At 41.6% G+C, this 14,746-nt stretch overlaps 1 protein-coding gene and 1 long non-coding RNA gene across 7 annotated transcripts in view; one reads left to right on the top strand and one right to left on the bottom strand.

Annotated features, from left to right (window-relative positions):
* Positions 1-12,814, bottom strand: part of LOC122561051 — a 48,298-nt gene extending 35,484 nt beyond the window's left edge. The window contains exons 1-2 of the long non-coding RNA XR_006314892.1: positions 12,623-12,814; positions 9,072-9,370 (exon numbers count right to left, since the gene is read on the bottom strand). This is a non-coding gene — a long non-coding RNA (uncharacterized LOC122561051). The remainder of the gene's footprint in view (positions 1-9,071; positions 9,371-12,622) is intronic.
* The window catches only part of minpp1b (multiple inositol-polyphosphate phosphatase 1b), a 101,770-nt gene that overhangs the window by 64,969 nt on the left and 22,055 nt on the right, over positions 1-14,746 (top strand). The window lies entirely within an intron of this gene.

A 14,746-nucleotide genomic window follows, 5' to 3' on the forward strand; every position in this document is an offset into this window, starting at 1 on the left:
GACCTCACACCACAGACCCGGTCACTGCAGCTTACCCCTGCTAGGCTGTCCCCCCCACCAGTATCCAAAGCGGTATACCTATTGTTTAGGGGAATGACTACAGGGGATCCCTGCACTGCCTGCTTCCTCCCCTTCCCACCTCTAACTGTTACCCAGCTACCTCTGTTCTCTGGCGTAACTATGTCCCTGTCGCTTCTATCTTTCCCCTTCTCAGCCTCTCGAATAATCCTCAGTTCATTCAACTCCAGTTCCAGTTCCCTAACTCGTTCTGTGAGAAGCAGAATATGACTGCATTTCCTGCAGGTGAAGTCGGCAGGAGTATCGGTGGTCACCCCTACCTCAAACATCCTGCAGGAGGAACTTTCCACTGCCTGCGCTGCCATTACTCTACACTTCGTCTCCAAAGCAAGAACACTGAGTCGCTTACCTGTGAACTTTAAAGTTAGGTTAGAGGAGGAGGATGGGAGGGAGGCCCTACTATGTAGGGCCTGGGGTATAGAACACACCCACTCAAATATCAATCACTTACCTTCCCGACCAGCTCTGCGCTCCAACCTCACTTCCGCCCATGTAAGGCCATAAGACATAAGAGCATAATTAGGCCATTCAGCCTATCAATTACTTGTAGTAAGATCACGGCTGACCTGATAATACTCCATTCCACTTTCCTGCCTTTTTCCCTATAATCTTTGATCCCCCCTTACCGATTAAAATTTGGTCTACCTCAGCGTTGAATATTCTTGACATCCTGCACGACATGCAAAAATAAACTCTCCTCTCTTGTCCTACTCAATCTATCTGCAGCTTTTGACAGTTGACTACACCACCTCCATCACTGCCTCACTGTTGTCATCCAGCTGGATGCATTAGTTCCAAACTCATTTAATTTTTCTTATTTACGTGTCATTTGCCCATTTAATTTCTCTTCACATTCCTGCACCATCATCTTGGAGCTTCCTCAAGAATGTATCCGATTTCATATTTATGTTTTGTCCATCAATAAAATAGCCTGACCAGTATACTGTCAGTAACCATATATTCACTGATGTATATCATTGCCAGCTTTCTTATCACTTCTCTCTTCTCTGAATTCTTAGGTGGTTCATCCAAAATGCAGCACTAAATGAGCATTAATATTCTGCAATTGAACAATCAAGTGGTTGCCTTTCAGTCTCCATTACAATCCCTGGGTTCCAGCTACCAGCTTCTCTCTGATAAGTGTCTGATACTGAAGCAGACTCCCACAACCTTGGTGCCAGGCCAGACCCTGAGATCAGCTTGCTATCAGACATCACCACCCTCACCAAGATGGGCCCTACCGCCACCTACACCACACCTATTACAACTTCTACCTGCCTCAGCTCATCTCCTGCTGAAACCCTCAGTGGTGGAGGCTGGTACAATTGCAACATTTAAAAGGCATTTGGATGGGTGTATGAATAGGAAAGGTTTGGAGGGATATGGGCTGGGTGCTGGCAGGTGGGACTAGATTGGGTTGGGATATCTGGTTGGCATGGACGGGTTGGACCGAAGGGTTTGTTTCCGTGCTGTACATCTCTATGACTCTACGACTAAATCTTTGTCACCTCTATTCTTGACTGTCTTTGCATGCCTCTCACCTTACATGAGGGCATCCAAACCTTTGGTACCTGTGCCTGACTCCATAAAAATGCTATTCATGTGCATACTGACCTACATTAGCTGCTTGTTAATAACTTGAAAGATTGTTATTAATTCTTATAATTCCATACATTGCCGCTCCCTACTTTTGTAATGTGAGCATCACTAACTTTAATAACGGAGAACAAAGAATAGTACAGCAAAGTAACAGGCCCTTCAGCCCCCAAACTGTGCTGACATGATGCCTTTGTAAACTAGAAACCTTCTGCCTGAGGCAGTCCAAACCCTCCATTCCCTGCCTATTCATATATCTGTCAAGATGCCTCTTAACCTTTGCTATTATGTTTGCCCCCACCAACTCCTCTGTCACCACATTCCAGGCACTTATCACCCTGTTTTTAAAAAAAAATGTACCCCTCATACTTCCTTTAAATGCACCTCTTTTTACCTTAAACTTATGGCTTCTGGTAATTGACTTTGCTACCCTGGAAAAGACACTCCAACGATCCATTCTATCTGTGCCCCTCATAATTTTGTAAACTTTTACCAGGTCACCCCCTCATCCTTCGATGTTCGAGTGAAACCAACCCAAGATTTTCCAGTCTGTCTTCCTAGCTAATACCCTCCAAGCCAGACAACATTCTGGTAAACCATTTCTGTACCCTCTCCAAAACCTCCATCTGGTAGTATGGCAACCAGAACTGTACACAATATTCTAAATGTGATCTGATTAAAGTTCAATATGACTTGCCAATTTTTACACTCTGTGCCCCGACCAATGAAGGCAAGCATGCTATTCCTTCTTGACCCCTTATCCACAAGTCTTCCCACTTCCAGGGATCCGTATGCCTAGTTCCCTCTGTATGTTGATGCTTCTAAAGGTTTTGACATTTACTGTATGCTCCCCTCCCGCGTTAGATTTTCCAAAATGCATCACCTTGCATTTGTCCAGATTAAATCTTTTTTGACAATCCGTGATGGTTTCATGCTCATTGTTAATGAGACTAACTTTTATTTCCAGATTAATGAATTTAATTTAAATTAAACGAGCTGCTGTGGTGGGATAATGTCTGAGGACATTACCCTCGTGTCTGGTTAACTAGTCCAATGACACCATGGTTGTGGCACCATCTCCCCACAAGATTTCCTCCATTACATAAACAAAGTACAGTTTGTCATTGTTTGCTTATCAAAGGTAAGGAGTTCAGAGGCATTTACTCTGAACTGCAGAATGTTGTTATCGTTTTGAGTTCAGTGACCTTTTTCAGAACGTATGTTGTTATCATCGCTGTCTTTGTTGGAGAGGATGTACCATGAATTTTCACCTTTCACGAGCTTCTACACCAAGGTCAGACAGAATACTTTACAGGTGATACATTTTTAGCAGAACTCTCTCCTGCTCATGATTATAAGACAGAGCGATAGTCTTTTTGTGGTTATGGAGACTGCGGTGGTGTCCCACTTGCCATTGTAGAAATGCAGTAATTCAGTGGTTATTTTGGGGAACTGGGAAACGTCCAGGCTTTATATTTCTGATTATGAATAGGAAGGGGCATTTAACAACAGGATGTATTTTGTGATATCCTGGTATTTTAAAGAGATTTGCTGCATTTGAAATATGCTATATTGTATTCAATATCAATGTTAAATGTTTACCAAGGTGTAAAGGTTTGCATGATCATTTAAATCTCTACGTAAATATTTTCAGGGAGAATGAAAGTGTTTGTTTGCTGTCTAAGTCTAGTAAAAGTAAAATTGCTTGCTTGTTCAGTATTTGGTTTCAGGGTGGAGTAAAACATCTTGGTGAAGAAGACCATGAATCACTATGCACTTCATAGTCAGTCTATTTTCCAAACTACATTTCATGAAGAGAGGTCATATATGCAATTTTGTTTCCTTGCAGAACTAGTGGCCAGTTTAAATAATGCATGCTGTGGACTTACAAAAGGGTGAATTGTTATCTAATGTTACATGACAACTATACTATTCATATTTCTGCTGTTCATGGAAGGGTATTGCTCTGAAATAAACCTGGGAGGTAAATTCATTAGGATATCAATTTCATATTGGAAGATGGTCAATTAATCTTCTTTTTCAATTTATACATTCATGGGAAGTTAGCGTCACTGGCCAGGCTAGCATTATAGTCATAAAGTCATTGAGATGTACAGCACGGAAACATACTCTTCAGTCCAACTCGTCCATGCCGACCAGATATCCCAAATTAATCTAGTCCTATCTGCCAGCACACGGCCCATATCTCTCTCAACCCTTCCTATTCATATTCCCATTCAGATGCCTTTTAAATGTTGTGTTTGTACCAGCCTCCACCACTTCCTCTGGCAGCTTGTTCCCTACATGTACCAGCCTCTGTGTGAAACAGTTGCCCTTAGGTCTCTTTTAGATCTTTCCCCTCTCACCCCAAACCTATGGCCTCAAATTCTGGACTCCAAGTAAAAGTCCTTATCTATTTATCCTATCCATGCCCCTCATGATTTTACAAGCTTCTCTAAGGTCACCCCTCAGTGCTCCAGGGAAAACAGCCCCAGCCTATTCAGCCTCTCCCTATAGCTCAAAACCTCCAATTCCGGCAACATGCATGTAAATCTTTTCTGAACCCTTTCAAGTTTCACAACATCCTTACTGCCCATTCCTAGTTGCCCTTGAGAAGGTGGTAATGAGCTGCCTTGTTGAACCACAGTCCATGCGCTACAGCGATGCCCACAGTGCTGTTATGAAGTGCTTTTCAGGACCTTGGCCCAGTGACACTGAAGGAAAGGCAATGTAGTTCCAAGTCAGGATGGTTAGTGGCTCGGAGAGGAACTTGTATGTGTTAGTGTTTCCATAAGTCAGTTACAGCAGCTTTTGGTCATCTTATTTATTTACTTTCTTCTGCCACTGGATTTGTTTTAAGGTGAGAGGGGCAAGATTTAAAAGGGATCTAAAGGGACACCTTTTTCATGCAGAGGGTGGTGCACGTATGGAATGAGATGCCAGAGGAGGTGGTGGAGACTGGTACAATTACAACATTTAAAAGGGATCTGGATGTGTACATGGATAGGAAGGAATTAGAGGTTTATGGGCCAAATGATGGCAAATTGGACTAGATTAATTCAAGATATCTGGTTTGCATGGATGAGTTGGACCAAAGAGTATGTTCCTATGCGGTACATCTCTATGATTCTACACTTGACAAATAGTTGGGTTCAAGAATACCTCTGTATATTATTTACGTGTGAGTGTTTCATCAATTTAATATTTCAAGTTCATGAGCTAACGTCTGGTGCAATTAACTTGTGAGTACAGGGAATGACTTCCCTCCAGGAAGGCAAGTAACCATTTCCTCATAAAATTAATGGCTGTGTATACAGATTTATTTCTTGTATAATTTCTCCCATGTAAACAAAGTCTGATGCTTTTGGATCTGACATAAATTTCATTCTGCCTATCACTCAAGAGGCAGGTGTTTCCTTTATTTAGGTTTGTCTGACTTGCTATCATGGAATCTATAGTTGTACTGTATTTGAGTGGGAGTAACTTAATCTCTCTTACCAGGGGGAGTTAGTATGGAACATCCACTTCTACCTAAAGATTTCATTTTGTTATGGCTGCAGTTTTTGTCGCACTATAATGCACTTTGGATTACCCAGACATCTGCGGCATAGTTTAAAATACTGCCAGAGAATGCTTTCAGATATTGAGGCTCAGTTTTCGGGTTCAGACCAGTATAAAGAGAAATTAAGAACAGCAGGCAAAACCTGAAAAAAACCCTAAACATCTGTTGGAGACTAAATCATGTAAGTGTTAGCATGCAGAGGAAAAGGAAATATACACAAAAATATGGAGCTCATTTGCTATAAGGTACTTAGTAAAAGCAGAACTGTTCACTCACAGAGATCCCAACACTTCAACATAAATAGGCTATTTGTTCCATTGTATTAAATGCATTAGAAAGTTCTGTAATTAAATGTAAGTTAATAACTTTTGTGGTGAGTTGCAATTTGTGTTCCTTATAATAGAAAAAAACAAGGACCTTATCTCTGTAGTAGGCTAAATATATATTTTAGTAACTAGCATTTTCCTGAAACTAGACAGTACCAATTTGAGCGCATTGTCTGACATTGCTACCTCTTGACATTGTAGCAGCTTGCCCTAGAAGCCACAACTTGACCTCTGACCCATCCATTCCTCTCAATATCCAGGATCGTGCCTAGATAACCCTGGGTACACCAGCTCTCACCCCCGCCACTACCTTTGGTGTGAGAAACATGACAAAGACTTTGAGCTCAGCATGAATTCCAGATAGTGAGACAAACAAACAGGACACTTCCAGCACTGATCTCCTTTCTGAAATGTGCCATTGAATTCCATTATTGGAATCTGTTGTTGATAATAAAGAAGACTATTCTAGATGAAGGCTTTGACTGCTTCCCGTTGTATAGGTTTTTATCAATTCAGCCCTTTATAAACAAATTTAATTTTTTTTAAAAATTCAATATTTTAATAAATGAGCTGAAAGTCCTCCTCCCTCAAATATCAAGAAAATCTTAATATGTGGCTGTTAATTAGTTGCCAAACGTCCATGATTAAACTAGTGAGATAATATTAGTGATGTAAATTTGGATGCAAACTAGTCAGGAAAAGAAATGCAGTCATATGAAACAAAATATATTTGGACAATCTCTTCAGAGTGAAAAAATATTTTGCTTAAGTTCTTCAAACTCTGGTTTGTTGAAAACTACTGGAGACAAAATAAGAACGTAGAGCAATGACTACAGAAATATAGTTCACTGCTCTTGTTCATTACTCAAGGCAAATATGACCATGTTTATCATTTGGATGTTTGGTAGGTACATATGTGATTGCTGTGGCTGGTCCGACAGCCAGAACATCTGACGCTGACATACCAAAGTCAGGGGTATACTCTAATGGTGACAAAGGAAGTGCTACAAGAACACTAAGGCCTAATGGTAGTACCGCTGGACCGATAACCTCGCAACCCCCAGGTTCGAATCCCACCACAGCAGATAGTGGAATTTCAAATCAATAAAAATCTGAAATTAAGAATCTAATGATTCCCATGAATCTATTATCGATTGCCGGGAAAAACTCATCTGGTTCACTAATGTCATTTAGGGAAGGAAACTGAATTCCTTGTTTGGTTTGGCCTACATGTGACTCCAGAATCACAGCAATATGGATGACTCTTAACTGCCCTCTGGCCAATTAGGAATTGGTAATAAATACTGGCCCAGCCAGCAACACCCACATCCTATGAATGAATGAAAAAAAGACACCGAAGGCTTCACTGAGGAGTTTTGGCTCTGACCTGAGTCCACAAGGTCCTCCAGGATTGCTGTACCTGGAACACCTAATTAAAAAGGCTGTGGCGTATTTCAAAGGCAAGAAATATCAGAGACAAAGAAAAATCACAAGAAGAGGAAATCTTGAGTCAGCAAATCATCTGAAACTCTAATCGTTTGCACTATCCTGTCCTGTTCACAGCAGCACTCAAAAGTTCAGCTATGAACAGGACAGGATAATGCAAACGATTAGAGTTTCAGATGATTTGCTGACTCAAGATTTCCTCTACTTGTGATTTTTCTTTGTCTCTGATATTTCTTGCCTTTGAAATACGCCACAGCCTTTTTAATTAGGTGTTCCAGGTACAGCAATCCTGGAGGACCTTGTGGACTCAGGTCAGAGCCAAAACTCCTCAGTGAAGCCTTCGGTGTCTTTTTTTCATTCATTCATAGGATGTGGGTGTTGCTGGCTGGGCCAGTATTTATTACCAATTCCTAATTGGCCAGAGGGCAGTAAAGAGTCATCCATATTGCTGTGATTCTGCAGTCACATGTAGGCCAAACCAAGCAAGGAATTCAGTTTCCTTCCCTAAATGACATTAGTGAACCAGATGAGTTTTTCCCGGCAATCGATAATAGATTCATGGGAATCATTAGATTCTTTGCCCACCATCAGAGCATACCTCTGACTTTGGTATGTCAGTGTCAGACGTTCTGGCTGTCGGACCAGCCATACTCAGTTGTGACTGTCTCAGTGTGGTGGAGATATGCCAGCTCAGGTGAGTTTCTCAGTGTCTGGCTTGTTGAGCTATCTGCTGATCTTTAGGAGCCTTTGAAGGTAGTTCAAGTGAAAGTGGTTGAGCTTAATGGACATGCCACTGGTACACAGGCTAACCTTCACATTCTTGCAGCAGAGTAGCCAGGGCTATGACCTAATCAACTCTTAGTTTGGTATGCAGAATGACTTCCATTCATTCCTAGAATGGCATTCAAAGTGTGTTGAAGGCTACACTTCTGACCATTCTTGCTTGAGTCTTGTTGTCAACAATGGCAGCTTGAGAGAGTACGATACATATGCAGATCCTGAAATCTCTGAATCCAGATTTTATGTTTTTAGTTGCCTGAACTGCCTCCATATTTGGGAACAGTCTGCATAAACAGCAAAGCTGAACAGCAGCTTGTGTATTCATTGAGGAAAAAGTGAGGTCTGCAGATGCTGGAGATCAGAGCCGAAAATGTGTTGCTGGAAAAGCGCAGCAGGTCAGGCAGCATCCAGGGAACAGGAGAATCGACGTTTCGGGCATAAGCCCTTCTTCAGGATTCCTGAAGAAGGGCTTATGCCCGAAACGTCGATTCTCCTGTTCCCTGGATGCTGCCTGACCTGCTGCGCTTTTCCAGCAACACATTTTCAGCTTGTGTATTCAGCCAACTGTATCATAGAGAATGGCAGGTTACCACTAGAGGTGGTATTCACACTGTCTTTGTGGTAACAGGAAAGCACCATTTCACAAGGATCTTGAAAATAATGTCACCTCATTTATTTTACATCATTGTGAGGAATATTGTAAGATAAATAAACACCATAGGAAGCAAAGTAAACATTAAGAGCACCAGAGGTAGATCACATGTCAAACATAATCTGCTATTCAGTACAATGGTGGCTGATTTTAGGTTTTAACTTCACTTTGTCACCCACTTTATGTAATCTCTTAATTAGGTGAGAGAACCAGAAAGTGTGGTCCTGAAATCTCCACCACCTCACCAATGTCCCACCTTTAAATTAAATTCAATTCAATTCATTAAGCTCTGTAAATGGAGTTACATTGTAAACATTTCTTTCAATAATTACTCTGAATTGTTTGGCTGAAGGAATCTTTGGAGGCTGTTTTTGTGTTGTGTACATTTTCACTTCATAACCTTTCATCCTCTATAAAATACAGAGCACATTTAAACACAGGAACATCTGTGGTGTTACACATTTCTCCTTGGAAACTTCTAACAATCCTTTCGATGTGAATTAGTTTTACTATTGTATTTTCTCCTTTCAATATCTGAATGAATCAAGATTACACACATAACTGACCAGTCTAGGGATTAAAACCAGGATATCCCAAAGCCATTGCCTGCTTTTTTTGATAATGCACTTACGAGTTATTCCTGTAGTTCCATCTGAATAAAACAGTCCTCTGTTTTGTTGTGGTAACTTGCATTACCCTTTGGAACTTACGACACAGCTTCGTGGAAGTCTCTCAAGGTTTTAACACAGAAGCAGTTGAGAAACCATTGGTACACAGCTCTGATGATATCCAGATTTTTATTTTAGCAATGTTCAACTCTGGCCCTTTATAAATAAAATGTTTTTCCAGTAAAATTTCAGTTCATAGTTAACTTTATGTAAATAGGAGAGGAAAGCAGCTGCTGGTAAGGGGCAGGAGGTCTGGTAGCATCTGCGAAGAAAGAAAAGAGTGAAAATTTCAGTCAATTAACTTCCATCAGAACTGGAAACCCTTCGAGTGTGAGCAGTCCATAACCAAATATATAGTCAGAGAAAAAAAGAGGAGGGAGGGGATGAGGAGAAAAGAACAAATCCTTCCATGTTGTCGAATATATCCTGTGGCTTCCTGCAGATCTCAAGCTTGCTGCATTCACATTCTGGTACTGTCTCTGGCGCAAATTAGTGTCATATCAAAAGGAGCATCTTGAAATGATTATGCAAGTTGGGATCACTGACATGCAACTGGTTAAATCCAAAAAGCTCAGCTCCTGCTCTGCTTGCTGTTTTTATTCCTAGAACAAATATTCAACTGAGAACCACAGGCAGGAGTTATTATTCATTGAATATCTTCCTGTTTTTGATTAAAGTTATCATTCACATTGACCACAATGCTGAGGAACAACTTGAGAAGCAGTGTTCCTAACATCCTCTCTCTGTGAGGTCCCAAATAGGTCCCTCAGTGTGTACAGCGTTAGAGACCCAGGCCTACTGACTGCTTCACCTAATACAGCTCTCAATGGTTTATTTATATGATAGCTCAGTGCCTCTTAGCAGACTACCAAAACAGATGCAAACTGTTAACTGTTCAAAATGATTCTGTGTTAAGCAGCTGAACAGTTCACACATATTTCACATCTATTCCAAACAGTTTTACCAGAGCTAGGTGAGTGTGGCCAGCCTTCTTCATAACTGTCAACCAAGTACCCGGCAAAGACCTCCGTTCCCTGGCAAAGGCTTTTTGATATCCCATAGGAGATCCACTTGACAAGATGTGACTTTGCTGCTGACATTGTTTTGCAGGTGACTGCATTTCTCCTTCAAGTGTGACACCAGTGTCTACAATGAAGGCATTCATGTATGGGAATTGGTATTGGTAATCATAGGGTCTTGGAATCATACAGCACAGAAACAGACCCTTCAGTCCAACCAGTCCATGCCAAACATAATCCCAAACTAAATTCGTCCCACCTGCCATATCCCTCCTCATTTCTTATTCATGTACTTATCTAAGTGCCTGTTAAACATTATAACTGTACCCACATCCACTGCTATCTCTGGAAGTTCATTTCACACACGAACCATTCTCTGTGTAAAAAATTGCCCCTCACTCCTTTTTTAAATCTCTCTTCTCTCACCTTAAAAATATGTCCCCTAGTTTTGAAATGCCCACCCTAGGAAAACTACATCTGCCATTCACTTTATCTATCCCCTCACTATTTGAGAAGTCTCTTTTAAGGTCACCACTCAACCCCATGCTACATACAGTGAAATAAGTTCAACCTCTCCTTATATCTCAAACCCTCCATTCCTGACAACATCCTGACAAATCTCTTCTGAACCCTCTCCAGCTTAATTATATCCTTTCTATAAGAGGGAGACAGAACGACCCAACTCCTATACTCTGAGCAGTGAACAATCATGATGGGCAATTTCTTAGTTTATTACCCTAACATTTTCTGCTTGCTTGTTATTCAGACCATTATCATAGAATCCCTACAGTGCAGAAGCAGTCCATTCAGCCTATTGAGTCCACACCCAACCCTCCAAAGAGCATGCCATCCAGCCTGTAACCAGCCCATCCCCGTAATCCTGCACTTCCCCGGACACTATGGGCATGTTAGTATGGCCGATACACTTAACCTGCACATCTTTGGACTGTGGGAGGAAACCGGAGTATTCAGAGGAAATACATGCAGATGCTGGGAGAATGTGCAATCTCCACACAGACTGTGGCCCGAATTTGGGTATCTTGCACTGTGGGGCAGCAGTGCAAAGCATTGAACCACCGTACCACCCCTAAATCTAAGATAAGTTCATTAACAGGCTCGTAACTGCATGAAGCTAACAGTCTAGCAGCATGTTATATTAATCTATTGTGTTCTACAGCTGATATGGCTAACAAGTAATATTTAGCTTTTTATCATGTCCACTGATTATGTGTAAATCAGACCAAACTTGGTGTTCCTAGGATATCCAGGAATCTGGAGAATTATTAAGACATCTGTTTCTGACAGCGAGCACTCACACAAAAGCAGTTTGAATATCACACGCTGATATAGATTTTGTTTCAGGGCAACTGTACTCTTCCATGATTGGTTTTCACTTAGTTGAAGCCCATCTGAAAGTAAGGAAAATAACCTACCCAAAATGGCACTGACCCCAGCTAAGGTGAATGCCTTCTTTGTCATTTATTTTAACAAAAACATCATTTTAGCCATTTTGTTTGGTAGAAATCAATGACCCAGTGTATTCATAGCTCTGTAGTTAAAAAGAACTGTAGTGCCCCGCCAACTTGAGACTGAGGCTGGAGTTTGTAACCCATGGTTAGCTGCTACAGAAGAGGGTCTTGGTGAATTCTGCAGGTATAGAGGGCTGTCAAAGTGATACGAGAGGAAGGGACAATGGGCCGTGCGTCAGTAGTGAGCAAGGGTGAGAATGTTAAACAAGACTGTCCGTGCTGAAGTCTTTAAGTTGAAAGTGCAGCACAAAGCTGTTCATGCACGCTTAGCATGTAATGAGTTAATAAGGCTACTGTTAAACCAAATTTTAACCCTCTAATAGCAGACAAACAAAATTCATGTTGTTTTGCAGTAGGTAGGAATGAATGGGGGGGGTGGGGGTGAAGGAATGGTTTGCGGGTGGGAGGTTGGGAACTGCAGTCAGACTGAACGTAAGTAGAATCACGTAAGTAGCCCTGGGATACAAGAATTTTTTGAAAGTCCTACTGTTTCAAAGATTCCTGTCCCTGTCCTTTTTGGAGCTAATGAAGATGGAAAGGGCCATGGGGGATATGTAAGAGAGTAAGTCTCCAGGTTTGTCACCATTTAAGACCTTTGATGTAGAATGTGTCTCAAAATATGCTTCACTGATGCAGGCAGACTTTGAGCGAAGGTTTGGGTCAAAGAGACGAGTTTCCAGAAAGCTTTTAAATGCATTTAAATGGAAGGGAAGTAGACCAGCAGAGGAATTGAAGAAATAGATTCAAGAAAGTACAATCAAGCCAGCTGAGGGCTCTGACACCAGGAATGGAGGAGGGAGGGTGCTGACTGAGCACTGGGATAGACAAGAGGATTTAAAAAGCTGGAAGCAATCACTGCTGCAGAAGGGAGGAAGGACATTCTGTACTTGGATTCATACACAGCAACTGCTAAGTAATCCTGAGTCAGTGCCATCCATCAGTACAAGAAAAGCAGGAAAGTCTTACCAGATTTAGGAAGTGGTAAAAGGTATTCTTGAAACACAAGGCTAAAGGAGGTAGATGAGGATCCTATGATTACAAATGTTACGATACAACAAAATGACTGACTTATTCTTTTCCTGTTGTGGTTCTGTTCGCTGAGCTGAGAATTTATGTTGCAGACGTTTCATCCCCTGTCTAGGTGACATCCTCAGTGCTTGGGAGCCTCCTGTGAAGCACTTCTGTGAAGTTTCCTCCGGCATTTATAGTGGTTTGTCTCTGCCGCTTTCGGTTGTCAGTTCCAGCTGTCCGTTGCAGTGGCCGGTATACACAGTAGTGTACAAAATCCCATGCAAAGACTGCACAAAACACTACATAGGACAAACAGGAAGACAGCTAATGATCCACATCCATGAGCACCAACTAGCCACAAAACGACACGACCAGCTATCCTTAGTAGCCACACACGCAGATGACAAGCAACATGAGTTCGACTGGGGCAACACTACTATTGTAGGACAAGCCAAACAGAGAACAGCCAGGGAATTCCTGGAGGCATGGCACTCATCCACAGATTCAATCAATAAGCACAATGACCTGGATCCAATATACCGGCCACTGCAGCGGACAGCTGGAACTGACAACCGGAAGCGGCAGAGACAAACCACTATAAATGCCGGAGGAAACACCACAGAAGCGCTTCACAGGAGGCTCCCAAGCACTGAGGATGTCACCTCGACAGGGGACGAAACGTCTGCAACACAAATTCCCAGCTCGGCGAACAGAACCACAACAACGAGCACCCGAGCTACAAATCTTCTCACAAACGTATTATTTTCCTTTTATTCTGGTTTTACGCTTTCCTTTTACTTCGCTGGTTGATTAAAAAGACATCTTCCCTGGAGGTCACTCAGTGTTCCTTATTGCCGAGAATATGGTTCCTTTTTTTTATTTATAAGAAGCAATTGTGAACCATTTAGCAATTATCGTTCTCATAGGAGATGTTAAGAGATCATCTTAATAAACTCAAAGGTTCTCAACTTTGTGAGAACCCCCATTCTATGTCCACCTGTAACACAAAACAAGTACCTTTATCTTATATAAGACTTAGCTATGTAATTAACATTCATCTTAGTTTTGTTTAATTTATATAACATGAAAGTTGTTGATACTGGACCGATAAGGGCTGTTGTGATGAAAGGTATATGAGTTTGATAAAGACAGTAGCATCACTTTTTGCCAAGAGTTTGGATTTCAATCTGGTGACAAATGGGTGTTTGTCTGTTTCTGGGAAGGGGTGAAGAAGGGCTACACCTGAAATGTTGACTTCTGCACTTCCTAATGCTGCCTGGCTTGCTGTTTTTTTCCAGCTTTCTGTCTGTCTACTAATAATTAACTAGCGCAGTCGTGCCAAAACCATGCAGTGGTATTAGTTTGAGGCAGGAGGCCTATGGTTAAGTCCCACCTGCTCCTGAGGTGTGAACAAGTTGATGAGAAACAATATTTGCCTCCCAGGGTACATCAGACTCCACTACTGTAGCAGTCTCATTTACAGTTATCTTTTACATTTAGACTATCAAAGTTAGAAACGCAATATAATAAAACCAAAGCATTGCCAAATTATTCCTCCTCTAAGTCAGAGTTGTTCCTGCTCAATGAAGCAAGAGGCCTGATCTGAAAATGTTTAACAGTCACTCTGTGGTAAGGTGTTGCCATTTCAAGGAAACACACTGATCACCAAGTTAAGTAACATCCAACCCCAGAAAATATCCTCCAACACAGTCCATGCATGTTGAAATTCCTATGTTCCTGCAATAAATCATTATTACAACCTCCTCCCTCAACTGCTCAACAAATATCTTCTCCTCTGTCATCATCCCCTCAGTGAGAGAATTCTCAGTTTCTCTGTGCAGTCCATGTATGGACTGGCTGTTCCAGACCTGTCTCACCAATTTCAAACCCCACTCACCCACATATCGACAGCAATAAATAATCCATTACTTTCTGCCCACCTAAAAGAAACAAGTCCTGGGAAACTCTACCCCTCAGTATCCTCTGCAGAGCCAGGTCTGTGAGTCCACTATTTTACCTTCCTCTCTCACCTTTTAACTATCACCTTGATATCATACTTTCCTGATCATCCCTACTCTT

This window comes from Chiloscyllium plagiosum, chromosome 22 (assembly GCF_004010195.1).
Source record: "Chiloscyllium plagiosum isolate BGI_BamShark_2017 chromosome 22, ASM401019v2, whole genome shotgun sequence".
NCBI lineage: Eukaryota > Metazoa > Chordata > Chondrichthyes > Orectolobiformes > Hemiscylliidae > Chiloscyllium > Chiloscyllium plagiosum.